This window comes from Chlorocebus sabaeus, chromosome 26 (assembly GCF_047675955.1).
Source record: "Chlorocebus sabaeus isolate Y175 chromosome 26, mChlSab1.0.hap1, whole genome shotgun sequence".
Classification (NCBI taxonomy): domain Eukaryota; kingdom Metazoa; phylum Chordata; class Mammalia; order Primates; family Cercopithecidae; genus Chlorocebus; species Chlorocebus sabaeus.
This window is the reverse complement of record NC_132929.1, coordinates 42,513,807-42,541,461: the sequence shown is the minus strand read 5'-3', so window position 1 is coordinate 42,541,461 and position 27,655 is coordinate 42,513,807. Positions and strand designations below refer to the sequence as shown.

At 50.8% G+C, this 27,655-nt stretch overlaps 1 long non-coding RNA gene across 7 annotated transcripts; it reads right to left on the bottom strand.

The window, feature by feature from the left end:
• Window positions 1-572: 572 nt before the first annotated feature.
• LOC140710482 (uncharacterized) lies at window positions 573-24,038 on the bottom strand. Of its 7 annotated transcripts, none has more exons than XR_012091522.1 (6): window positions 16,096-24,038; window positions 14,566-14,685; window positions 10,437-10,542; window positions 9,062-9,302; window positions 8,603-8,720; window positions 573-3,722 (listed from the first exon to the last, which is right to left on the bottom strand). It is a non-coding gene; the product is annotated as an uncharacterized lncRNA (long non-coding RNA). The 7 variants fall into 7 exon arrangements; XR_012091523.1 differs by having other exon boundaries at window positions 8,636-8,720; XR_012091525.1 differs by having other exon boundaries at window positions 8,636-8,700.
• Between the last annotated feature and the right edge of the window lie 3,617 nt (window positions 24,039-27,655).

Genomic DNA, 27,655 nt, shown 5'->3' with positions numbered 1-27,655 from the left:
AGCAGACAAGCCTCTATGGACATGTTTTCCCTACTTTATTGAGGAGGTAGCCCTTTGGGATCCCAGCTTCATGTAGGCGTCTTCTAACCTACCTCCCACTTTGCTTGGACCCAGGAGTTATCTTCCATAAAATGAGTACCTTCCAGCCAGGCACGGTGGCTCACGACTGTAATCCCAGCACTTTGGGAGGCTGAGGCAGGCAGATCACCTGAGGTCAGGAGTTCGAGACCAGCCTGGCCAACATGATGGAACCCTGTCTCTACTAAAAATACAAAAATTAGCCGGGTATGGTGGTGCATGCCTGTAATCCCAGCTACTTGGGAAGCTGAGGCAGGAGAATCACTTGAACCTGGGAGGTGAAGGTTGCAATAAGCAGAGATTGCACCACTGCACTCCAGCCCGGGAGATAGAGCAACACTCTGTCTCAAGAAAGAAAAATCAGCGAGTCAACAGAGTAAAGCGGAAGCAAGTTTATGAAGAAAGTAAAGGAATAAAACAATGGCTACTCTACAGGCAGAGCAGCATCGAGGGCTGCTGGTTGGCTATTTTTGTTTATTTCTTGATCATATGCTGAACAAGGAGTGGTTTATTCATGAATTTTCCAGGAAAAGGGTGGGAATTTCCCAGAACTGAGGGTTCCTCTTCCTTTTAAATCATATAGGGTAACTTCCAGATGTTGCCATGGCAATTGTAAACTGTCATGGGACTGGTGGGAGTGTCTTTCAGCATCCTAATGCATTATAATTAGCATATAATGAGCAGTGAGGATGACCAGAGGTTACTTTCATCCATTTTGGTTTGGGCGAGCTTCTTTACTGCGTCCTGTTTTATCAGCGGGGTCTTTGTAACCAGTATCTTGTGGCCCCCTCCTATCTCATCCAGTGACTTAAGAATGTCTAACTTCCTAGGAATGCAACCCGGCAGGCCTCAGCATCATTTTCCCCAGCCCCTGTTGAGGATGGAGTCGCTGTGGTTTGAATGCCTCTGACACTCCTGTCCTCTGTGCCTTGTCTGGGCCACACTCTCGGGCACTCAGAAACATGCTTCTGAGTCCAATCCACCTGGGGCTGTGGGAAACCCTCTTGGGCACGCAGGCACATCCTGCTGCCCTGGCCGCTCTGTGAGGCCAGTCACACCCACCGGCAAGACCACTTCCGCTTCTGCTTCCACTTCCGCTTCCACTCTGGCGCACACCACAACACAGGGAGGCCCAGGCTCCAGGCTCCTTCCTCCTTGCTCTTCAACTCACTTCCATCCTCTCATCTTACTTCCTCTTGTGTCTCCTTCCCCAACTCATGAAATTTTTATTTAGTTTGTGGGGGAGGGCCACACAGGGAGTGGATGGCAAAGACTGGATTGAAATCCAGGTGTCCAGACCTCTCAGCCAGGGTCCCTACAAGCCTGTAGAGAGCTTTGGCACAGCAGGACCCATCCTGTGCTGTGCTGATGTGACTGGGAACCCCTTGGGGAGGAACACTGGGGCCATCTTCCGAGGTATTCAGCACAGCACCTGTCATTCTGGAAGTGAATGAATGAGGTTGGTGCTACCTGGGCAGGAGGTCCGCAGTGCATTTTCACTCTCTGCACATGGTTGAGTCTCCACTGTTGGCCAGACACTGACCACTGCTTGACCCATTAGCGAAGGAGATGTGAGGGGAGGGGCTGGGGAAGAGGTGAAGGAGGAGAGAGGAAGGGGTGTGTCTGCCTACATGCTGCAAAGAGTGCTGCCACGTCACAGCGACGCTCCAGATGCTGTGCTCAGAGCTGTCTGAGCGTTCCCTTACTGAATTCTCACATTTACATTTCTTGGAAAGAAAAAGAGATTCTTCTTCACTCCCATTTTGTAGATGGGAAATTGAGTCTTCAAGAGATTGAGTAACTTGCCTAAAACCATATAGCAAATAACTGGGGAAATGGGATTCAAATCAGCTCAAAAAAATAAGTTGAACCCAAACCCTCCATACCACAAGGCCTCTTCACCATCAGTGTGATGATTTCCACTCGACAGATAAGGAAACTGAGGCCTGGGGTTGTAAGGGACTTGCTCCAGTTAGTGAGAGAGTCAGACCCAAAACCAGCACTAGAACCTGGACTGCTTCCCCGCATGCTTCAAAACCCCTAACCAACGGGGAAGACAGGTCCTGATGTTGCTGCCCTACGGGTGGTGGCCACTGAGTAGGCATGGGGTCTGTCCTGGCCAGCAGAAGTCCCTGACACTGTCAGTGCCAGGTGGTGTGCACACCCTGCACCCAGATAAACGACAGACCAGCTCCCGGCCTCATGGAGCTGCTGTGTGGGTTCTGCAAGAGAGTGGCACCTACATCTCACAAGACCTCATCTCCCCTGCCAGTGCCCATGCCCCAGGATGCTGGTCGTTTGCCTCAATGGCCAGCTCTGTGGGTGCCTTCACTTCAGAGGTCAGGCCCCAACCCTCAGCTGAAGGACAGCTGGGCAAATGGTTCCACCCACCAGAGCCGGACACCTGGCCCAGACTGGAGTAGTGAACTTCTCTCCTGGCTTATAGAGGCCTGAAACTTCCTTCCCTCTAACTGTGGGTGCCAGTGGCAGTTCTCCAGGCCAGGCCGGTGAGGAGGCCCTGGGAGGCAGAAGGTCTTCGGTGGCTGTGAAAATGCCCCTCTCAGATCTCTGACTGTGAGAAGCATCATTGACCAATGGCTTCAGCAACTGAGCTGTAAAATCTATCACCAAGGTGTGTGTCTGAGGTGGCTGCACTCCCTGCAGGCTCCTTGAGGTCCACAACAGAACTGCATTGTGGTCGGATGGTCCTCCCAGCCTCCCCATCTTCCCTCATAGCCATGTTCCCTAATACATCTCTTGCACATCTAATCCTGACTTTGCACCTGCTTCTCAGAGAATTTGGATTAATTGCAAGTCCTGAGCCTGCAGGCCAGCCCTGGCTGTGGAACGTTCATGGACCACAGCACCAGATACAACCTAACTGGGACAGTGCATCAGGGGGTGCCAGTCCCCGTCATGCCCAGGACCCATTACTCCCTACTACCCAGAGGTTTCACATCAGAGAATTCACCCCTCTGGGATGCAGGGTTCACCTCTCCCTTTGGCCCCCCGAGCCATCACCCTCTTAGACAAACCCAATTCTGTCACTCTTCCCTTGCAGACGTGCGCGTGTGGGCCTGGGGCAGTGCGGAAGTCAAACAGAAAGCGCTGGTTATATATTCATTCATGCCTGCCTTTTATTATCCAGGAGTTTATCAAATCCTGGATTTGTGCAAGGCACAGTGACAGCAAAATATTCCAGAAACTGCACAGGATTTGGAGACAGATGGAAAGTGTGGACTACGTTTGAACACTTGCGCTCAGAGCTGTGTGATCTTGAACAAGTTACCTAGCCTCTCTGAGCTCTTGTTTCCCCATCTAAAAATGGGTTGTATGAGAAATTCATGTTATAGAGCATGGGCTGACCAAGCAGACTTCTACAAATAGCCAGGGATGTTATTGTTAGGCCTGCAGTTCTTACTTCTGTCCTTGAAAGAGTCAGGCAGTGACCTGGGTCTGACTCTTCATTCTGGGCACCCAGAGACCAGGCTCCCACACACAGTTCAGCAACTGGAGCCATTGTGCTGGGTAGCACTTGTCTACTGAAGACAGGGCAGGTGGGTTGGGAATCCAGTAAGAGTCTGGCCCAAGGCTCATGTCTTCTTCCTCCACTGCCAGGCCTCCTTCCATGACAGCAGCCCCTACTGAAGGAGGAGGCAGAGGGAAGGAGTGGGAATCAGGGCCTTGCAGAAGGATGCCTGGATGCCATGGGGGAAGGCTCAGTATTTAGAAGGGCCCAGATATAAAGCAGACATGGAGCCAGTGTTTGAGTAGGGGGAACAAAACGGGACATCTTCGACTTAAATTACCTGGGGTAAACTCTAAAACTGTCTACATCCCAGCAGACAGTTTGAGACAAATTTGCCTGGAGGTTCAGAGGAAGGAGAGCACAGATCCAAGTGGGAAAATTCAGGGAGTCTTCCTGGAGGAGGTGGCATTTTAGCCACATCTTGAAAGGTGCTATGGGGGACTAAAGGATAGGGTAGGACGCTCTGGGGGAAAAAAAGTCCCAGCATAAGCAGAGGGCAGGGGATGGGAAGGATGGAGTAGTTCACCTGGAGTGGTATAGGAAAGAAGAGGAGTGAGAAGTGAGGACACAGGTTTTCTGGAGGGCCGGGAGTTTGATGTTTACTCTGTTCAGCAGATGGGTGGCAGGATGAGATTCTGAGCAGAGGAGTGATGCTCTCAAAATGTATTAGCAAGATGGGTGGCCCAGGGCATTTTGGAACCCTAGGTGTCCCAGACAAAGACCCCAGGAAGCTTTTAGCAGCTTTTGCCCTTATTTTAAATGACCCCCACCTCTTTATCTGTGTTTTCATCAGGGTCTGAGAGTTAGCGAAGTTCTGCATTCTATGTGTCATGAGCCTGTCACGCAACCGCTGTGTAACCACTCCCAGTACACAGGCACGCTCACACGCACATGCACACACAAGCACACACCCTCAGAGGCCAAGCAAAAACCTGCGCCCAGTCCCAGGATGCATGGCCAATATCCACCACGAGAGGGCGCCTCTGACATCCCCGCAGAGGGAGAAGCAGAGACTGGGCTAAAGAACCAGCCCCAGGCAGAAGGGGTCTTTAAGGCAAGCAAGTCCACCTGCCTCATTTTACATGTGGAGAAACTGAGGCTCAGAGCGGGGGATGGCATGATCCAGGAGAGGGAGGGGGTAGTGGCCACCTTAACAGTTGGACATGGGAAGATGGCTCGTAAACTGTGTTTGAAAGTCAACAGAATTGAGACCAAGGAAGAGGCACCCCTGCACGCATGCCAGCGCACCCGTGCAAACGTTTTCACCACTGCTACCCAAAAAAGGATTTTTCTCATCACCTGCCACAATGCCCGCATTTCCACCAGACTAAAATCCATCCTGTCCAACCAATCTCTTTGTAACTATATATGCCCCCATAAGGTTACAGATTACAGTAGCCTCGGGCTCTGCGGTGGGAGGGTCCGCACTGAGCACTGGGAATCCTGGTTAAGTCCGCAGGGAATCCACTGTCACCTGGGAACAGGAGAAATCAGCCTCCTTTTCCCATGAGTTCGCCATTCCCGTTTCCTGGAACACCCTTCCGTATCTCTGCTGGTGAAGAAGCCCCATTCATCCTTCAACCTCCTATGTTAATCCCCTTGGGAAATGTGCTGATGTCTGTCTCACCACCCTGTTCCCCACAGTCCTTCAGACCCACCCCTGCCTAAACTCCACCCACTCTGAGTCAGATGAATCCCTGTTCCCGTACCCTTGTCAGCCTCTGGAAGCTCCTCTTGGGCAGGGACTGTGAGCTCTTCATTGCCACACTCCAGCTGGTGCTGACTGCCCCCTCACTGCTCTTTGAATGGAGGGAAGCAACATGGTGCCGGAGAGTTGAGGCTGAAATCAGGAGACCTGTGTTCTAGTCCCAGCTCTACCATTAACTGGTGTAGGTAAGTCCCTTCCCCTCTCTGAGGTTTCTCTACATTTTTTTCTACTCCATGAGAAGAGTGGTCTAAAAGCATCTAGAATCCCTCCCCATTATACATTCTGAGCCTGAGGTTTAACTCCTAATGGCCTTCAGAAATGTCAGGTCTTATTAGCAGATAATTCCCAAGTTCTAGAGCGCAGAGTTTTCACCACGTGGGATTGACATCTCTTATCCCTCGGACTACCCTCTGTAAACAGTAGGCAGCAAGAACTCCTCAGCACTGCATGTGGAAGAGGGTTACACAGAAGTGTTTGGACTAGTGCAGCAATGAGGCTGCTATTGCAATGTTCTCAAATTCAGACCTTAAAGGATAGAGGTGCTCCAAGAAGTATCAATTTGCATTTTCTTTGGTATTTAGAAAACTGTTGAGACTCTACCATTCTAATAATGGACTGAGAATGGTGACAGGCAGCAGGTAAGATTTTGGAGAACTTTCAGGAGTCCTCAAACTTTGCTTGTTGATGCCTATACCACAGGCTGGCCTGGCCTTTCAAGCCTCAAACCCCTGCTGCCCAAGCCCCCAGCTCTCTCTGGGCCTTCCTGGGCTCTTCCCTCTTGGCAGAAGCACTGATGCCGAGGTCACACTCCTTCTTTAAATAAACACGAGGCAGGCACCGCCTAATTATGCACTGTGGATGATGACTGGAAATGGGACCTGGCTTTCCAGCCTTTGTCTGCAAGGCCACTGGGTTGAAGGGATGGGAGGTGAGGGTGGAGCTCAGGAGACCTGTCAGCTGCCAGCCCAGGTGTCTGTGTTTGGGAGACATCAGGGAAAAGACCCATGGAGACAAACATAGCAAACTGGCCTCCAGCTCATAGGACCTGCTGGGTTGCTTTGCAGGACAGCTGAACCTTGATTGGGCAGGGGCTCACAGGCATGCACACTTCCAAAGCCCCAAATTCTTCCTCCTCCTCTTCATCTCCTTCTCCCATAAAACACAGATTTTTTCAGCATGTGGGGAGCCAGGAAGCTCCGACTTGGTGCCCACCCACATCATCAGACAAGTCACCCCTTTCCTGGCCCTCAATTACCCATTGGTCAAATAGGGACAGGAACTGCCACCCCAGCAACCACATCAGAACTTCTCATGCTCTTCCAGAAGCTTCCGAGCTTTCACAGATGCCGTTCCCCACACCCCCACCCCTCTGCCCTCCTTCTCCAGGCTGCCAGTGCCAAGATCTGTTCTCCTAACTTTCAGCCACGGGGCCTCCCAGCACACCTCGCTCTCTCTGTCCCTGTTGTGCTTAGTTTTGGGGGACAGGGGGTGAAACAAGCTCTCTGAGGTTCCCACACAACCCTCCCGAGCAGAGAGATCCATGACAGTGTCATTTGCGAGAGAATAAAATTAGAATTTAAATGTTTGCAATTAGGGAATAATAGTTCTAATAATGATGACAATGACACTTTCCGAGCGCTTCCCACACTCACACCATAATCACATTGAACCCTTACAAACAACTTACCAAGGAGGTACTATTACTATCCCTGTTTTACAGAGGAGAAAACTGAGGCACAGAGAGGTTAAGTGGTGGGGCTAGGATATGACACATTCGTTTTGAGGCATTTTTCTGTGATCATTTACAATTATGATGTTATGCAAAAGTTTAATGTCATGAGGAAATATGTGTGTTATAATGTTTAGGAGGCATGTATGCATATGTATGTCCACACTGTATAAAATATGTAAAAATAAAATATGTTTTTAAAAGTTGAATAAAAATACACCAAAATGTCCATAGCCGTTTCCTCTGGGCAATGAGTTAATGCAGAATTTCTAATTCTTTTTTTGGACTGCTCTGTATTTTCCGCATTTTCTACAATAAGCAAATGTTCTTTTAAATTATGAAAAGAAGCAGTCATCATATATTGCCTGTGAGGCATTTGGGAGTAGAAACTCAGACCCGAGTTAGGTCTGAAGAGAGTGCTAGGGGTGAAGAAACCTTGATCTCGAAGGTGCTCTTCCAGGCTCCTCTCTGACTTGGCTTCCTGGACTGAGAGGCTGTTTTAGCTACACAGGATTCATTCATTCTTTCATTCGTTCATTAATTCATTCACTCACTCACTGATCAGTTGCCCGGCATGTCGCGGGGGATACAGAGACGACCAGGCTTGTTTCCAGTCCTCTCTGAGCTCAGACTGGGTGATGCTGAGGGCCCGGGCAGGGAAGGACAGGGGCAGGGTGGTCACTGGGCAGCAGGAGAGGGGTCAGAGGCAGAAAGGACAGCACAGGGAAGGGTTGGGAGGAGGCGCATCCAGGACCATCCAAGGTTCTGACTTGGGCTGCGCACGTCAGTGGAGTTCCTCAGGGTCACCCTGTTCATGGCTACCTCCCCCGAATAAATGAATAAATAAGCAAGCAAACAAACAAACAGAGAAAGAAAGAAGACAAATGACAAATGGCAGAAAACACCTGCAACCTGTATCACAGGCAAAGCATGAAGGCCTCTAGTGAACGGCTTCTAAAAGTAGAGAAGGAAAAAATGAACAACTTCCTAGAAAAATGGGCTGAAAATATTAACAGACAATGCACAAAGAAATGCAAATGGCTCATAACCCTGTGAAAATGTGATCAATGTTGCTCAAACAAAGGAAATGCAAATGAAAACTACTCAGAGATACCACTTCCTACCTATCAGATTGGCAAAAATCCAAAAGTTTAGCAATGCGTTCTACCGGCACTCCTAGACAGAGCTGACGGGAATGCAAAATGATGCAGCCCCTCTGTGGGGGAATTGGCAGTAGCTGTAGCAAAATTGCGTGTATGTTCAACCCTTGACTCAAGAATCCCATTGCTGGGAATCTACCCTAGAGAGACACTAGCAAAAAATACCAAAAGGAAAAGCACAGGCGTTTTATTGCAATTCAATTTGTAATCGCTAAAGAATGGCAGCAAGGAAAATGTCCACCAGCAGAGGCCTGTGGTTACCAGCACAATGGAGGACTCTGTGGCTGTGAAGGGGTCTGAGGACAATCTTGACCAGCTACTGGGGAGAGACAGCTAGAGTGGGATGGACAGCGAATACAGCAAGAGGCAGGGAAGTGTCGTTGCATGCTAACCCTTACCTAAAAGGAAGAGTCAAAGATGGAGGCATATACCTGTAGGCCCAGCTACTCAAGGTTGAGGCAGGAGGATTTTTTGAATTTAGGATTTCAAGTCCAGCCTGAGCAACATGGTGAGATCCTCATATCAAAAAAAAAAAAAAAAAAAAAAGGAGGGAAGGATATGAATATATATGCATTATGTATGTGATACATGTTAAATTAATGTAATAAGAAAGAATAATGTTTAAAAATTAATAGTTATGGGGAAGGGGGCATAAAAGCTACACCTTTCTGAATATATTTTGTATGATAGATTTTGGAACCAGAAATAAAATTTAAAATCTTTAAATAAATTTCTAAAAAAAAGAAAGATTTAAAAATCCTAAAAACCTAAAGCAAAATAAAGCAAATAAATCTACACATTGAATTAGTGACTTAACCACCATTCAAATTAAACTGAGGCCAGGTGCAGTGGCTCACCTCTGTCAGCACTTTAGGAGGCTGAGGCAGGAGGATCACTTGAAGCTGGGAGTTCTAGCCCAACCTGGGGAACATAGCAAGTCCCCGTTTCTAAAATATATATTAGCCAGGTGTGCTGGTATGCACCTGTAGTCCTAGCTTCCCAGGAGGCTGATGCAGGAGAATCGAGGAATTTGAGGTTGCAGTGAGCTACGATCATGCTACTGCACTTCAGCCTGGGCGACAAAGCTGGACCCTGTCCCTAAAAATAAGAAAAAGGTAAACTCAGGCACAATAAAATTTTAAAGAATTTATAGGAGCAAATGACAATTCATGAATTGGGCAGTTTCAAACCAGAAATGAGGGAACACAAGGGGTGGGTTTTTATACAAGGAACACAGAAGTAAAGCAAAGAAAATATTTGATTGGTTACAGTTATACAGTTGCCTTATTTAATCTATCCCATGGGAAAGTTCCTCATTATGTAAGTTTGTTAGCTACTTCTGATTGGTTAAGCTTAGGTTCTGGTAATTTTTTTACATATAAGCATTTACAATAAATAGCTCAAGTTAAGTTTGCTTATGTTTGCACATCACGCAAGGTTGAGGTCACTTACGAGGCCTAACTGGTTTTGTTTGCTCAGGGATTCTTTTGGCCTGGTCTTTATTTTAATTTACTTTAATACCACAAAGAGAAAAACTATTGCAAATGACTTTCAAACAAAGTAACTTAAAGACACATAAACCAATGGGAACGCAGTGACGTTATTTGTATCCTGATTCAAACAAACAAGTTGAAAAAAAAGAAATGATGACATTCATGAGACAAAGGAAAATGTGAGCACCGACTGGAGATATCATGATAGGAAGAGTGATAATGGCACACATTTTATACATGATAAGGGTATTGTGACTTTTTAAAAAAAGAATCCGTGGCCGGGCATGGTGGATCACGCTTGTAATCCCAGCACTTTGGGAGGCTGAGGCACGTGGATCACCTGAGGTCGGGAATTTGAGACCAGCCTGACCAACATGGAGAAACCCCGTCTCTACTAAAAATACAAAATTACCAGGGCATGGAGGTGCATGCCTGTAATCCCAGCTACTCGGGAGACTGAGGCAGGAGAATGGCTTGAACCCGGGAGGTGGAGGTTGCGGTGAACTGAGATCTCACCATTGCATTCCAGCCTGGGCAACAAGAGTGAAACTCCATCTCAAAAACAAACAAACAAACAAACGGAATCCATGTCTTTTAGATATAATACTGAATAGGAATGAAATGATACGACATCTAGGATTTGCTTCAGAAGTAACTTGGTCATTGTGGGAGAGCAGGGGATGAAACAAGATAAGCCATGAAAAGCCAGGTGTGGTGGTGCACCTGTAATCCCACCTACTTGGGAGGCTGAGGCAGAAGGGTCCTTTCAGCCTGGGAGGTTGAGGCCACAGTGAGCTGATACCATGCCACTGCACTCCAGCCTGGGTGAGAGAGTGAGACCCTGTCTAAAAAAAAATAATAAAATAAAAAAATAAATAAAATGCCAGGTGCGGTGGCTCATGTTTGTAATCTCAGCACTCAGCATTTTGTGTGGCTGAGGCGGGCGGAGGATCATCTGAGGTCGGGAGTTTAAGACTAGCCTGACCAACATGGAGAAACTCTATCTCTATTAAAAATACAAAATTAGCTAGGCATGGTGGCGCATGCTTGTAGTCCCAGCTACTCAGGAGACTGAGGCAGGAGAATTGCTTGAACCTGGGAAGTGGAGGTTGCGGTGAGCCAAGACTGCACCACTGTACTCCAGCTTGGGCAACAAGAACAAAACTTCATTAAAAAAAAAAAAAGATAAACCATGAAAGGGTAATTGATGAAACTGGTGATGAGCACACGGAGACCCGTTATATTAATACTATTTTTTCTACTTTTGTGGGTGTTACCAATTTTCATAATAAAACATTTTTAAAGACTAGCACTTAATAAAGATGTGGGAAAATCAAAATACAAACATTACTAGAGGAATGCAAAATGCTACAGTCACTTTGGAAAACAGTTTGGTAGTTTTTATAGAATATGCTTAATATATAAGCCACCAATTCCACACCCATCTACCCTGGAGAAATGAAAACTTTCATTTGCCAAAAAAAGTGATCCTTCCAGTTAGGAATAAGATTCTTCCTGGTATTTTTCAAGACACTCAAGTTAAAGTTTAAACTTCAAAGGTTATTATGGCTTTGGAGATGGTGCAGTCATTCTGAATAAGAATTTGGCAGATTTCTTTCTTTCTTTCTTTCTTTCTTTCTTTCTTTCTTTCTTTCTTTCTCTCTCTCTCTCTCTCTCTCTCTCTCTCTTTTCTTTTTTCTTTCTTTTTTTCTTCTGCAGAGTCTTACTCTGTCACCCAGGCTGGAGTGCAGTGGCACAGTCTCAGCTTACTGCAACCTCCGCACCCGCACCCGCCCTGCCAGGTTCAAGTGATTCTCCTGCCTCAGCCACCCAAGTAGCTGGGATTACAGGCATGGGCCACTACCACCCAGCTAATTTTTGTATTTTTAGTAGACACAAGTTTTCACCATGTTGGCAACGCTGGTCTCGAACTCCTGATCTCAAGTGACCCACCCACCTCAGCCTCCCAAAGTGCTGGAATTACAGGCATGAGCCACCAAGCCTAGCCAGAATTTGGCAGACTTCTATCAAGTGAAACATACATTTACATGAGAACCCACAATTCCACTTCTAGGCATCTATCCCAGAAAAATGAACTTTTATGTTTGCACAAAAACCTACACACGAACATTTACTGTGGCATTATTAATAATTGCCAAAAACTGGAAACAACTCAATGCTTATCATCTGGTGAATAGAAAAATATATTGTAGTATACCTACACACTGCAATCCATCTCGCCAATGAAAAGGAACACCTATGAATACATGCAACGTATTCATAGATGACTCTTAAAAGCATTGATGCCCAGCAAAAGAAGTCAGATTCAAAAGGTTATGTACTGTATGATTTCATGTACATGGCATTCTGGAAAAGGCAAAACTACAGGGACAGAAAACAGATCAGAGGTTGTCTGAGGCTGAAGGTGGGAGGGGTTCACTACAAGGAGCAGGAAAGAATTTTCTGGGTTGATGGAAATATTCTATATCTTGATTGTGGCAGTATTTACACATCTGTTATACATTTGTCAGATCCCACATAACTGTATGTTAAAAAAGGGTGAATTTTACAATATGTAAATTGTACCTCAATAAACTCCCACCAAACAAACAAGCAAAATACACCTGGCACTTGATAAATGATCAACTACGTGTAGGTGGAATGCCGGATGAATGAATGAACCAAGAGGAGTAACCCAGAAGGAGGGGTAGGTGTGGGCGGGAATGTTCGAGATGGGAGTTGAGGAACCTGCAGGACCTCAGAGTTGGGGTGACTAGTTGGTGGCAGGACATTCAGAGTGGAGACCTGGGAACCATGGGGCCTTTGACACAGTCTGGCCTTTCCCTCTCTCCTCTTCTGGCCCCTCCCCCTTCTCCAGTGAATGTCATCCCAGGCTCCTGCCTCCTGGAACAGCAGTCTTCCACTCAAATATGCCCCCATCAGAAAGATTCGCTCACACTGCTGCCCATGTTCAAGTTCCTCTGGGCTCTGAGAAAGGCCTGTATGTGCAGAGAGAGCCCCAGGCTGCACCTGCCAGGTCTTTCTGGCTCTTTCTAATCTCCACAGGAGCCTCAGGGAACACAGAACTCCCCTCCTCTGTTGCAGGCACAGGGTGTCACCCACCGCAAGGTGTAAGCAGAGGCCAGAGGCCACCTCTTCCCCACTCACTGCCCCTGTCATTGCTTTGAAGAGCCTCATCAAGATGTGGTGGGCAAGGGAGCCTGAGGGAGACACAGTCCCTTTCCTGGGAGAGCCTTGGTCTAGGACGATGGGGGAACACAGACCTCACCCTTAAAATTTCCCAGGCTGGTGGTGATCCACACTCCTTGTGATTCTCAAGCCTGACGACCTCCCCAATTGGTTGAGCCTTTATTATATCTTACTTTCCTGAAGACAAAGTTTCAGAAAATAAACATGCTTTAACTATTGCTAAATATGTTGAGCAGGGAGGGACGAGGTGGATCCAAATTTGTGAGGGGAAGCCTGGCATGGTGGCACAGGCTGCAGTCCCAGCTGCTTGGGAGGCTGGGACAGGAGGATCGCCTGAGCCCGGGAGGTTGAGCTGCAGCGAACCAAATTCTTGGTTCATTCAGCGAGCTATGATCGTGCCACTGCACTCCAGCCTAGGCGACAGAGCGAGACTCCACCTCAAAATAAATAAATAAATAAATAATAAACCAAACTTGTAAGGGAAAATCCCAGATTCAGCAGCAAAGTATTGAGAAGAAAACTTTTCAAGCAGAACTAACTGGCCCGGCAGGGTGATTTAATGCCATTGCAAGGCTGTAGGGGGCGCTAGAAGAACACAAGCGTCCATTGGCCGTTCCCGGGAGCGACGCGAGCCTGGGGACAATCTGGAAAGTTTCAGAACAAGGTCCCCGACCCTGGCTGGTCTCTTGCGGCACTTCGCCCATAAAAGTCGAACTATCATCAGATCTGTCTCGCTGGGGTTTCAGGAAGATGAAGTGTGAGCATGTGGTTGAAACATGATAAAGGAGTTATTGGTAAGAAAAAAAAAAACAAGAAGGCCGGGCGCGGTGGCTCACGCCTGCAATCCCAGGACTTTGGGAGGCCGAGGCGGGCGGATCACAAGGTCAGGAGATCGAGACCATCCTGGCCAACACAGTGAAACCCCGTCTTTACTAAAAATACAAAAATTAGCTGGATGGGGTGGCGGGTGCCTCTAATCCCAGCTACTCGGCAGGCTGAGGCAGGAGAATCGCTTGAACTGGAGAGGCGGAGGTTGCAGTGCGCGGAGATGGCGTCACTACACTCCAGTCTGGGCAACAGAGTGAGACTCCATCTCAAAAAAAGAAAAGAAAAGAAAAAACAAGAAAGGATTCCTAAAGCCAGGACGAGCATGCGGTCTTGGGTCCTCAGATAGGTAACTGTTCTAAGCCGGTTCTTGCCACGCAGTGGAAGGAGCACCTGCCGTCAAAGGACCCGGTCTCCATCCTCCCTCCCCTACTGCAGAGCTGTGTGGCCCTGGGCAGTTCCTGGCGCCTCTCGGAGTGTCCGTTTCCCCTTCTGTGAAATGGGGACAGTCCCTCACTGAGCTGCCACGAGGACTGAATGAGAGAAAAGCATGGTGTGCCTGGTGCCCACTGCGCCCAGCCCACAGAAGGGGGCCAGAGTGAAATGAAGTGGGGAGGGAGGCACTGGCCTCCCAGAGCTGCTGGGGGAGGCTGGGAGGTAGCGGGGTTGCGGGATTTGGACCGCTGAGCCGGATTCTGCCCGGAGGTGTGGGTCCTTGAAAGCCGGCTGGCTCCTGGGGCCCAGGGCTGAGGGTTTGGCCTTGCCCTCAAATCCTGGTTGTGCGCCCTGCACACTGGCAGACCCGTCAAGTCGCTTTACCTCTCCCACCTCACCTTCCTCTCCTGTAAAGTGCGGTTACTATGCCTGTCGGAAGTTAAAGTCCTGGCAGTCTCCCTCGGAGTCCAGTTTGTCCCTCAGCTCCTCCCGGCCAAGGGACTTTGCAGGTGCAGAATCTGAGAGGAGGGAGAGAAAGGAGAAGCTCTGTGTAAGGAACTGGTTCCTGTCTCAGGCCCGGAGAGGGGAATTGACCTACCCAAAATCTCCCAGGGAGGCAGAGCCAGACGGCTTCCTGGAGGAGGTGGCCTTCTGGAGAGCAAAGAGCCTCCTCTTCACTTAGTAGTATCTTCATGTTCGAATCTGTGTCCCTGACCCTCGTTCTGTGACTTCCTGTGAGCTCTCATTCACCCGGGTGCCTGACTGTTCTGAATTCCCAGGAGGGGTCATCTTTGAAGGCCTAGACTTAGGCAATCCCGTTATCTAGGGACTACGGAGAGGAAAGGGCTGTGGGCGCTCTGAACTCTGGGGAGGAGGCTCTGGAGAGCCCAAGACCACAGCCCAGGGGGCATCCTCAAGGAGGGTGCACATTCAGGAGCGGGAAGAGAAGAGGCTCAGGCCTAGGAAGACTTGTCCTAGGGGAGAAAAAACTAGAAAGTTCTAGGAGAGGTGGTCAGAAGAGCGGGGAACTAACTGCACAGTGTGAAGCTTCCTGGGGTAGGGGCCCCTCCCTCTTAATAGGGGCTTGAAGGCTCCGGGCAAATTCCTGGTGGCTCCAGCTTCAAAATACATCCAGGCCTTATCTTTTAGTGATATATACTGACATTTTTATGGATGAAATAATATGAAGTCTGGGATTTGCTTCAAAATAATCCCGTTGCTGGGAGGGGTGAGAGGTTTACATAAAACATAATTGGCCATGATCTGATGATGGTTGACGCGGGTCATGAGGACATGGGCGTGCCTCGTCTCACTGCTTTTGTATACGTTTACCGTTCTCCATCATAAAAAGTTCAGATGTCCAGAGTCAGCCGTTTCTCTCCAGCTCCACGCTCCCTGCCCGGGGCTCCTGGCGGAGTGGCCTCTTCCGCGGCGCCCTGCAGCCTGTTCTCCACACGGCCGCCAGAGGGAGCCTGCCACAGTACGCGCCCCACTCACAACCCCACCTGGCCCCGCTCACTCTCGGCACTTCAAGGCCACACTCCATCTTGTCCCTGTTGCCTCTCGGGCTCCTCTGCACTGCCCGGCTGCTAAGCCTCCCGCATGGCCCCAGGGCCCTAACCCTACGTGCCGGGGGGAGGTGTCCCTTATGACACTTCAGACATTGCAATAATGCATGGGACTTATACTAAAGCATTACATGTATAATGTTTATAATATCCCATATTTTATATATGTATATTTGATGATTATCTGAAACCCAAATCCAACTAGGCATCCTGTATTACATCTGGCAACCCTCCCCCGAATACCTTGTGAGCTCCTACCAGAAGAACCACGTTGTCATCCCCAGTGCCCAGTATACAATGGCGCCCCCTCCTATAAGAAAATCGCCAAAAAGCAGCCTATGGACTAAATCAGCCCCTTACCGCATTGCACGAATTTCAGATCCACTTATTTCAGCGACAAGGTGCCCTTTTGCAGTGCGTGATCTGCCCAACCATTCCTGGCAGCCCTGCAGGAGACCAGAGAAGCAGGTGCTTCCTGAATGAGAGGAGCTGGCCCTCCCAGCTCCCGCTTCTCCCCAACAGAGGGCAGAGACTGACAGAGAAGGACCATGCCCAGGCCTTGGCTGGCTGCCCTCTCTGGGTGCTTTCTCATTCAGGCCCCATCTGGGGTGGGCCTGAATCCTTGCAGTGCCCCATGAGAGTGGGTAGAGGGGCTCCGTGCCAGGCGCCAGCTGCCCCCGTGGCCTGAGGGTGCCCACTCAAATCATTCCAAGTAAACATTTGACCAGCCCTGCCCCAGCCCTCATCCCACGCCAACACTTGGCCATTGTTCCTGGACAGGCCCCTCTGTGTCCCATTCTTTGTGGCTGACATTTCAGCAGGGCCCTGGAAGGACTGGAGTGACCCCATGCCCCATCCCCCTTCTGAAGACAGGCTCAAGGGAGGTGGTCCCAGTGACGGCAGGCTCTAAGCGGGGGAGTCCCAGCAGACGGGCCGTCGCCTGGCTGGGCCAGCCACCTCCTTGAACACCCAGCTTGGGGCGCAGGCTGCCGAGCCTACCGGTCTGGCAGTAGAGCCATGGGACGCCAGCTGACTCGGCTGCTTTGTTCCCAGCCTGGAGTGGTCTGAGTGACTGTAGCTCCTTCTTTGCTGAGAAGCTGCAGATAACGCTGGCGACAGGGCCTGATAAAGCGTCTGTCAGAGGCCCCGCTATTCCCACAGGCCCCAAGGGCTCCTGCAGCACAAGCCTGTCTGGAGGTCAGTCCCGCTCTGGGGGCTCACCCCTTCCCCGCTGGAGGCTGAGGAGCAGGCTGGCAGACCCACCCCTGCCCAGATCTCCCAGCACCCAGGTTTCTACCCCGGTTTCCTGACTCAAAAGTCCCTAAAGCCTCCGGGTCTGAGCATAGTAAATGAACCCTCTGAATTATTCCCAGGAAGAGAATGTCAAAGACATGTCTCCCTCAGTGGAATTCCAGACTGTGGCTCTTGGGGAGCTGGTGGGGATGGGGATCTGGAGGCCTGGAACTTCTTTCTGGATCCCCTCAGAGAACATCCCAAGTCACCTTCTATACATCCTCCTTGTTCATGCCACCAGAGCCCACTCTAGGCCAGTCTCTGCAATTGGCACAGGGGATGTGGGAACAAAGATGTGGTCCATGACCACAAGGGCCTTCCAGGGAGAGGGGGCTGGAAGATCTGCCCCCCACACTCCTACCTGACCCAGGACAGGCCTCCACCCCCAGCCTGCGGAGAGGCCTGACCTGGAGTAGGAGGTGCATGAGGGTGTATCTTGCCAGCCTTGAGGGTGTTGGGGGATTCTGGAGTGAGATTCGGTGCCACAGGACTGGAGAGTTGAAGCTTGAGGGGACTGTGAACAAGGAGTCTCCAGTCTGATGGAGGAGGCACAGGCCCTGCCCTGGGGAAGACCTAGTCTCATGGGGGTGTCAGAAGAGACCCTCGTAGAGACCCAGAGAATAGGCTTTCCTGAAGCCAGCACTCTCAGCGCCCTGAACTCAGGTTCAGGTGTAGGGCCGTGGGCACTGCCAGGGAAGATGCCCCTGACAACAGAAGTCCCCCCGGGCAGTGTGGGAATGCTGGGCTCCTGGCTGAACCACAGTGAGAACGTGGGACCTGATGCTGGGGCCACCCCGTGGCAACCAGCCTGAATAAGGACCTTGTACCTGGTGGAGGTGGAGCTAGAGGTCCTGGCCTGGAGTTAGTCCCAGCTCTGCCTCTCCCTCTCTATGTGACCCTCTCTGAGGGCTGGAGGGTTTCTCTGGGTCACACAGTGAGGGAGAGGGCTGGAGGCTCACAGGGAACTCCTAGAAATAGAAGCTCCAAGGGAGAGCCATAATGGGAGGGCCAGTGTGACTGGTGGAAAAGGCCTGGGCCGCCTACCCTCCCCAGGGAGAAGGAGCACCTCTCCCGGCTGTACTGGGAGTCCTATGGGCAGCAAAGAGTAGGCACCCAGGCTTCTAGTATCTGTGGACCCAGGAACTGCCTTCCCCTACACCTGACCCCTGGCCAAAGGTTTCAGCTGGGCCTCTCACCAGTATCAGGGACCTTCAGCTCATAGAGGAAGGGCCTGGCATCTCCAGGTGTCCAGGTTTCACTCTTGCAGGGCCTCCCGCCCTCTCCTGTAAACCTCATCCCAGCCAGCTTTCCCTGAAACCTCTACAACCATAAAGGCTCAGCGCCAAATACCACGCACCCCAGAAGTAACCCTTCCTTTCCTTCTCTGGCACTGGCTTCCCTCAGTGTTGGCATCCCTTTCAGAGTGGTTCTTCAGCATCCATGCCTTCATCTCTCACACAGCCTTTGGAAACCCAGTGGGGAATAAAATAGACACATCTCCTGCCTTCAAGGAGCTTCCAGTCTCATGCAGGGGAGTGGACTGTAGCCCAAGAATCAGGCCAATGACTAGAAGACCACAGAGAGTGATTAAGGTGGCGAAGAAGGAACGATGCCCACCCTGATACTGAGCTGATGATAAAAGTACTTCCCTCGTTAATCTTATAACTGTTCCCCTTCTTCAGAGCAGGGAGAGGACACAGACCCCTAGCCTTTGCTCAGAAGGGCCTCCCCATCTGGGCTCGAGGAGGAAGCTTGGCTGGTGCCCTAGGTGGCCCAGGCCTTCAGCCTCTCACTCTCCCCGCCTCCCCTGGCCTAGTCTGGCTCTGTTGCAGACTTCCTGTATTGCCTTGGGGACGTCACTCCTCACTCTGGGCCTGGGGCAGTGACTTTGGGGCAGGGTGGAAAGGCACAAGTGGTGCAGCTGTCTCCAGCCAGTTGATCTTGGGGGCACTGGGGATGTGGGCCAAGGAATGCTGGGGGTGGGGATTGCCACCCCATTGCTGGGTGAACCCAAGGCTCCCAAGCTCATCTCTGGGGAACCCTGCCCCTCTGCAAAGGGAGGGGATGGCTCCCCACTCCAGGGTCTCTGCTGCACACACCAGGCCTGGGGACCTGAACGCCAGCAAGTTGCCTCACTGAATGATGATAAGCAGCAGCTGGGCGTGGTGGCTCACACCTGCAATCTCAGCATTTTGGGAGGCCAAAGCAGGTGGATCACTTGAGGTCAGGAGTTTGAGACCAGACTGACCAACATGGCGAAACCATGTCTCTATAAAAAATACACATACCACTTTGGGAGGTCGAGACGGGCGGATCACGAGGTCAGGAGATCAAGACCATCCTGGCTAACACGGTGAAACCCCGTCTCTACTAAAAAATACAAAAAAACTAGCTGGGCGAGGTGGCAGGCGCCTGTAGTCCCAGCTACTCGGGAGGCTGAGGCAGGAGAATGGCGTAAACCTGGGAGGCGGAGCTTGCAGTGAGCCGAGATCCGGCCACTGCACTCCTGCCTGGGCGACTGAGCGAGACTCTGTCTCAAAAAAAAAAAAAAAAAATACACACACACACATTAGCTGGGCATGGCGATGCACGTCTGTAATCCCAGCTACTTGGGAGGCTGAGACAGGAGAATTTCTTGAATCTGGTAGGCAGAGGTTGCAGTGAGCCGAGATTGCACCACAGCACTCCAGCCTGGGTGACGGAGCGAGACTGTAGTCTCAAAAATAAATAAATAAAATAAATGATGATAAGCACAATAATTTTCTCATCACAAAGCAAAGCAATGAAAAAATAAAGCAAAAAATATATATATATACATACAAAACGAAACAAAACCCAACAGCACAGCACAGTATCACCTGACCCTGGCTGATGCTCTGTCACGGCAGTCACAGCAGTCGACGGCAGTTGATGTCTAGACAAAGCCTGGCTGCTGGAGGTCACCCCTTGTCCCTCGGAGTGGCTCTAGGGAGCCAGGAACAATCATAAGGCCCTATTTTGAGGCAGGCATAGCTACATTCTCAATCCCATTTAACCTTCACCAGCTCGCTAGGCATTTTGAAACGCCTTTTTATTGAAATATAACGTATGTATGGTATAACTTGCATGAATCTCAAATTGTTTGATGAGCTCAAGCTTAATGAATTTTCACATAGGTATAAACGCATGTGATACCAACCAGATCAAGATATAAACCACTTCCGGCCAGCCGTGGTGGCTCACGCCTGTAATCCCAGAACTTTAGGTGGCTGAGGCGGGTGGATTACCTGAGATCAGGAGTTTGAGACCAGCTTGACCAATATGGTGAAACTAAAAATACAACTATTATCCGGGCATGGTGCTGGGCACCTGTAGTCCCAGCTACTCGGGAGGCTGAGTCAGGAGAATTGCTTGAACCTGGGAGGTGGAGCTTGCAGTGAGCCGAGATGGTATCACTGCCCTCCAGCCTGGGCAACAGAGTGAGACTCCGTCTCAAAAAAAAAAAAAAGCTATAAACCACTTCCAACATGCCAGAAGTTTCCCTCAGTCCCCCTCCAAGTCAGCACCCCCAAGGGTAACCACTATCCTGACCTTTCTCACCACAGACTAGCCTCACCTATTATTGAATTCAGCTTAATGGAATCACACAGCTCATGTTCTTGTGTGTCTGGCCTCTTTCACTCAACAAAATGTCAGATTCTTCCATGTTGCTTCATCTATCAGTAGTTTCTTTATGTTGTTGCTGTGCAATATTCCACTGTACAACTATCCCACACGGCTTCAGCCATTCTTCTGATGATGAACCTCAGGGTTGACTCATTTGGGGTCATTGTGAACAACCCCCAAGAACACCCTGTCTGTGCCTTTTGGACACATGTGCTCATTTCTCTTGGGTCTGTAGCTAGGAGTGTACCTGCTGGGTTAGGGGCTGGTGGATGCTTAGCTTTCATAGCTATTTGTGTAGTCGGTATATTTAGCCAGATATGGAAATGGAAGTTCAGAGCATTTAAGTAGCTCATCCAAGTTCATGCAGTTACTCAGAGGTGAAGCCTAGAATTCAGAGATTTCTGAGTCCAGCATCTTCCCAGGGGAGGCCAGTTTCCCCTCCCATCCTTTTAATCCTGCCTTTTAGGACAGGTGAAAGGGGTGTGAGGATGCGGGGGAAGCAGAGAAGCCCCCTCAGACAGCCTGCTGTATAACGAGCTCCTGGGGTATGTCCACGCTGCCCGGGACGGCACAGTGCACCCAAGGCAGGGGCTGGACAGAGGCTGACATGGAATAAGTGGGGCAGCTCGGTGCCTTGAGGGTCCCCCGTCTGCCCACCCCCACACTGTGCGGCCCCTCCCTTCTCCAGTCTCATCCCTGCCCACGCACTCATCTGTCCCCCTCACTCCAGCCACACTACCTTTCTTGCTATCCCCCAAAACACCAGGCATGTTTCTGCCTCACAACCTTGACATCTGCAGGCACCTCTTTCTAAATTTCTCCCCCAGACATCGGCAAGGTACCCCCAACCCGCCACCCCCACTTTTTCTTGGCGGCTGCTCAACTACCTGGTCTAAAAGAACACCCCCATTATGCACCACCCCCTCACCTTGTTATCTCTGTCTGATCTTGTCTTTTGTATATTGATTTACTGCCTGTCTCCCCACCCCAGAAAGTGAGCTCCAGAAGGCAGGGCCTCACCATCTTGTTTGCTGCTCCACCCTCAATGTGTGGGGCAGTGCCTGGCACCTTGCAGGTTCTCTAGAGATATTGAATGCAAGAAAGAATGAATGAATGAGCTAATGAACAAATAAAACGCAACCCCTCAGAGCAGCTGGCAGCAAACATTGCAGGTGAGGAGAGGCTTTTGGTGCCAGGTCTGGTTGTTGATGTCCAAGTCTTGAGAAAAAGCTCCCACCCGGGCATTGGTCTAGAGCCCTGGGGTAGAGTGAGGTGGTGCCCAGCCTGACCTTAGTTTCCTCCAGGTGCTCAACCATCACAGCCAGCTCTCACGGGAGCCAGACAGACAAGGGCACCAATGTGGATCTGGGCCCCAACTGGGCTGATCTGTCAGGATGGGGAGATTTAGGATTCCTGGGTGATGAGGGAGAGCTGATAGCTACAGATCCCTCCAGGTGTCTTTTCCCTGGTGCGGGGCCAGCGGGGGGATGAGGGCAGAGATCATCGTAAAAGCAGGTGGGTCTAGGAATAATTGGAGGGGTCCCGGAGGGATCCCATTTCCCCCAACCCCCGCCTAAAGTACATTCCTCATTCCTCATTGCTAGTGTTGGCCTGGGAAGCCTTTGCTGGCTTATGTTACAGTTTTGGGCCCTGGTTTGTTCCATGTGTAAAATGGGTAGAACTAGGCCATGAAGTACCATAGAGAAACAGCCCTAGATCAAGGGTTTTTGGCATAAATTCTCATCCTCGGGACTGCTGTGTAGCCTCTGGCAAAGCCCTGCCATCTCTGGGCTTCAGATTCGCCACATGTCAAATGAGGGAGTATCTCCAAAGACTGATGTCCTCTCTTAGTCACTGTAAAGCGACTGACCTCCTGTCCTTTCACAAGGAAGGGCAAGTTTAGCAAAGGAGGCAGGGAGGGGAAGCCTAGGGAAGAGGGTGAGAATGTGAAGTATGAACCTCACCAGTGTGACAGCTTGGCCCTGACCTGGGCTTGCTGGAGGCCTCCTCTCTGAACTCCACCAAATGCCTGGCTGAGACTCCAATAGTGTGGCTGACTGGGTGGGGAGCTGTCCAATCAACTGCTCCTCTCTCCTCCTATTAACAAGGCTCTGAGTTCCAAAGGGCATCCAACAGGAGACCCCAGCTGGGACCCCTCTCCTGGAGTTTGTCCAAGTTTCACACAGTTCTACCATGGGACCCCTCATTGCCACCAGGGTGGGGAAAGGTAAATTCGCTTTTCAGTCCGAGTCAGAGAGAGACCTAGTTTTCAGAAGCAGAAGCTGAGTTCTTAGGAATCCCAGAGATCATTCGTTTGAGCACATAAGGATGCCCAAGTCTGGGCTTGCAACATTTTGGTGTTACTTCATTGAATCCTCACACAAACCTGTAAAGAACAGAGCATCATTCCCCCCATGTGACAGATGCAGGAACTACCACTCAGAGAGGCTAAGTGATGTGTGCAAGGTCACACAGCTAGTGGGCAGCAGGGCCAGAATGTAAAGCCAGGTCTGTCTGACTCCAGATTTGGGCTTCACGCTTCCTCCCTTGTCAGAAGAAGGGGTGCGATCTTGTGCTTTGGTGGTCCAGGAGCCTGAGAGATCATTCTACCAGCAAGGGTTGGGGAGAGGACTGGGGCCTTTGCACCTGCTGTCTGCTTTAGCTAAAAACCCTTCCCGTAGAAAATTGCCTTGCTGAATCCCACACTTTGCTCGGGTCTCAGCTTAAGGGGCACTGTCCCAGGAAGGCCTTCCTCTGGGACCACTGAGTCTTATATAGAACAACTCCTCTGTCTCCCACAACGCCTTTTCCCCTGGCCTCAGGTGATGGGGCCTCCTGACAGCCATCACCATCTGCAGCACTATCTTGTCTGAGATGTGTATTCAAGTGTTTATTGCTTGTCTCCACCAAAAAAACAGGAGGCTTTGTCTGTCTCATTCACCCCTCTATCTTCAAGGCCTAACATAGTGTCTAGCGCATAGTAGGTGCTCAATGAATATTTGTTGGCAGAAGGCATGCGTGACTGCCTTTTTCCTTAATAAGGTTAAGAAAAAGGAGTATCTGTGATCTGCCAGGCCTGGAGGAAAGGGTTGACCCTTGGACCCTTAGACGTCTAATTCCAAGCGTCGCTGCTGTCAGTTGTTAGCCCAGCGCTTGCACGGGGAGCCGAGGCTGTCTCTGCAGCTTCCAGGGCGCAGGACATGAGTGGCAGATGAAGCAATCCACTAAGGGCTGGGGCGCTGGCCCCACGGCGCTCTGGCTCCGAGCCCAGGGCTCTTTCTAAGAGCCGGGGCAGGGCCCCGCCACGGGAGAGGGGTGCCGAGAGCCCCGCGCCCTCGCCGCGCGTCCCCCGCGGAGCCCGGGGCCGCCCGACCTGGCCCCGAGCCCAGGGCCGCGCCCTCCCTCCCCGCCCGCGCCGGCGCCGCCGCCGCCCCCTGCCCCGCGCGCGGCCCCTGCGCTGCCAGCGGCTCCTTCCCCAGCGGGGGCCATCCTCGAGCTCAGGACCCGCGCACCCGAACCCAGGCCGCCCGCGACCCCCCGGGATCCCCCGGACCCCGGCCCGCCTGCCCCGGGCCCCCCAGACTCGGGGCGCCCGCAGGCCCCGCGGGGCACGGGAACCGGCAATTTCCCCGGCCGCCGCCCCGCCCGCCGCCCGCTCTGTACTTAGCTGATGACGGGTTCCGCGGCCCTCGGCGGGGCGGGCGGCGGGTTCAGGGCGGGCGAAGCCGGCCCAGCCGGTCCCGTGCTCTGCTCGCAGGCGGCCGCCGGGCCTGTGTCATCCACCAGGAATTTCTGTTTTCCCCTCCGCGGGGCTGGAAGAAAAAACAATAATTAGGTCACTGGGCAGGCGGCAGAGAGGGTGTGGGACAGGCCAGTGGCGCCCTGTTGGGCAGGGAAAGGGTTTGGGAGGACGGCGGGGAGGGAAGGCCCCACAGCGCTCTCCTTCCTGCCTTCCCCGGCCTGCCCGCGGGTGCAAGCAGAGGCAGCCCTGACCGTCCCCACCGTTCCCTCATTCCACAGGCGTTTGCTGGGCACCTCTTGTGCACCAAATTCGATGCTAGGCGCTGGGAATTCAGCAGTGAGCAAAAGAGAAGGAAGGACCTAGTGAAAAAGATAAAAAGACAGAGAGACAGTCAGGTGGTGACCATACAGTGGGAGGCCACTGCACAGGCAGAGGCGTTTCAGGGTATATGGATGGGAGCCAGGGAAGGCTTCCTGGAGGAAGTGGCACCTGCTCAGAGGCCTGAAAGAGGAATGGGCCTTGTTGTGGGGAGAGGCAGGTTGGGTATTCCAGGTGGAAGGAGCGGCAGGTGCAAAGGCTTGGGCATGAGAAGACAGGACGTATGACAAGGACTGAAAGCACAGCAGAGAAGCATCGCATGAACTTTCAATCCTCAGGGTGCCTCCACCGATTAAAGACGCATATTTTTGATCCCATGAGGCCCCTAAACACAAGCCAGCTACTTTATCTGGTGCTCAACTGAAGATGTAACCACATTTTCCCACAATGGAGGAACACTGTTTTGGACGTACTGAGAGGTACTGAGTACGGGTACTGTACCTATGAGTGACTGAAGACATTTTCAAGGGGTCATCTGGACTTAGCACATTTCTCTCATTCACTCCCACCTTAAGACAACCCCCGCTGTGAAGGACAGGATGCCAGGGCAGGGGCACATGCCTGAGTCATTTGGAGGATGAGCTGTGAGACTGGGGAGGTGGACAGCATCGGGGTATAAAGGATCTTGCGGGTCATTGTACTGAGTTCAAACTTAGGGGAACCAGGGAGCCATGGTTTACAGCAGGGAGGTGGGGGACAGGATCGGATTTCGGAAAACTTAATAGCTGACAATAGCCAAGATGTATTTGGCTTCTATTACATACCAGCACAGGGCTGGGGTTTTACACACATTTTAGTAAACTTGGCAGTAATCCTGTGAGTATGGTACTAAGTCTGATTTCATAGAAGAGAAAATGGGCCAGGGAGGTCATTTGCCACAGGTCACTTACCAGTAAGGGGCACACCCAGGTCTCCAATGTGCTGGGCCGTGTTCTGGGAGCTCTGGTGAAAGAAGCAGGCTCTGCCCTTGCCCTCAAGGAGCCTGTTTTCTGCTGGGGGAGATGAATGTGAGGTGCCTTAGTCAGGGTCATGTCAGAGTGGAGTTGACTGCTCTCTGGTGTGGCTCTCCAGGGGTACATTCTCCAAGACTGGGATGGCGATCCTACTCCAGGGTCACCCGGGAACCCAGGCTCCTTCCATCTTGCCACTCTGCCCTCTTGGGATATCCATTATGGGCTCCTGTCTACATTCTGGGCAGAGGAAAGAGATGGAGGGATATGTTCTCTTTCCTTAGGTAACATCACTTCTACTTACAACCCACTGTCACAACTTAGTCCCATGTCACACTTAGGTGGTGCAAGGGAAGTTGGGCAATGCAGTCTTTAATAAGGCAGCCCAAGTGCCCAACAGAAACAAACAGACTTTTCACACTGTAGAACAGGGTTCGGTGAACATTTTCTTAAAGGGCCAGGCAGTAAATATTTCAGGCTTTGCAAGCTATACATTATCTGTGGCATTGCCTACCCTACTACAAAAGAGTGAAAGCAGTCATAGACATAGAAATGAATAAGCCTGTCTGTACTTGCAATAACATTTTATTTATGGACAATGAAATCTAAATATTATATAGCTTCTATGATTCACAAAATATTTATATTTTCAGTCACTGAAAAATGTGAAAAAAGGCCAGTCCCAGTGGCTCAGACCTGTAATTCCAGCACTGTGGGAGGCTGAGGCGGGCAGATTGCTTGAGTCTAGGAGTTTGAGACCAGCCTGGGCAACATAGGAAGACCCTGTCTCTACAAAAAACTAAAAAAAAAAAAAAAAAAAAAAAAGCCCAGCATGGTGACTTGCTCCTGTGGTCCCAGCTACTCTGGAGGCTGAGGAGGGAGGATTTCTTGAGCCAAGGAGGTTGAGGCTGCAGTGAGCTGAGACTGTGCAACTCCACTCAGTCTGAGTGACAAAGGGAGACTCTGTCCTAAAAATAAAAGAAAACGCAAAAAAGAAACACTTTCGTGCTTGCAGGCAGCACAGAAATAGGCAGCAGGCCAGATTTGGCCTATGAGTTATAACTTGCTGACCCCTGCCACAGAAGAAGGGAAGGATGGAGATTAGCAGATAACCAGCAGCTTGTGCCGCAGTAATAAGGCATGAGACAAGGCCACGTGGGCTCCCAGCACCCCGGAAATAAAAGTCCTGGGTTCTGAGAACTTAGAGAAAGAGTGAGGCTGAGTGGAGGATGTGTAGGACTTTGATAAGAGAGAAGTTGGAGAAAGGTGATCTGGGCCAAGGGCACAGTGATGAGAAAAGGCTGGGTGCACAGAAGTCAGGCATGGCTGGGCTACCCCGCAGTTTGAGGGATAGAGAGGGAGGGCCCAGCTGAATGGTGATGAGCCTTGTCCACATCTGCCAGGCTGCAGGCTTTTTGTTTCCTATGGACAGTGGGGAGGTGGGGAGTCATGTGATCACAGCTGTACTCCATGAACTTAATTTTGAGTCATTTCATATGGCTCTGTTCCTCCAAGAAGCTGGCTCTGATCTCCTTAAAACCCATCTCTTTCTATCCTGGGCCCTTTAGTGGCAATCCCCATGGGCCTTGGATCACGAGCCTCTCCTTACTATCTGCATAGGAGGATGTAAGTTCTTGGTGGGAAGACGGACAAAGCTGTGTCCCTCACAATAAGCAACATGAAGTCCTAGAGGAGGAATATACCATACAGGCCAGCATGTTAGACATGCTTGTACTTTTTTTCAACACACACACACACTATATCTCTATCCATATCTGTATATGTATCTCTATCTAGATCCTCATTTGTCTCTGCATCTGCAGCTGTATTTGTATCCAAGGCCACATCCATATATATCCAGAATCTATATCCACGTCAGCAGAGCCAGCACTTACCCAGTATCCAAAGCATC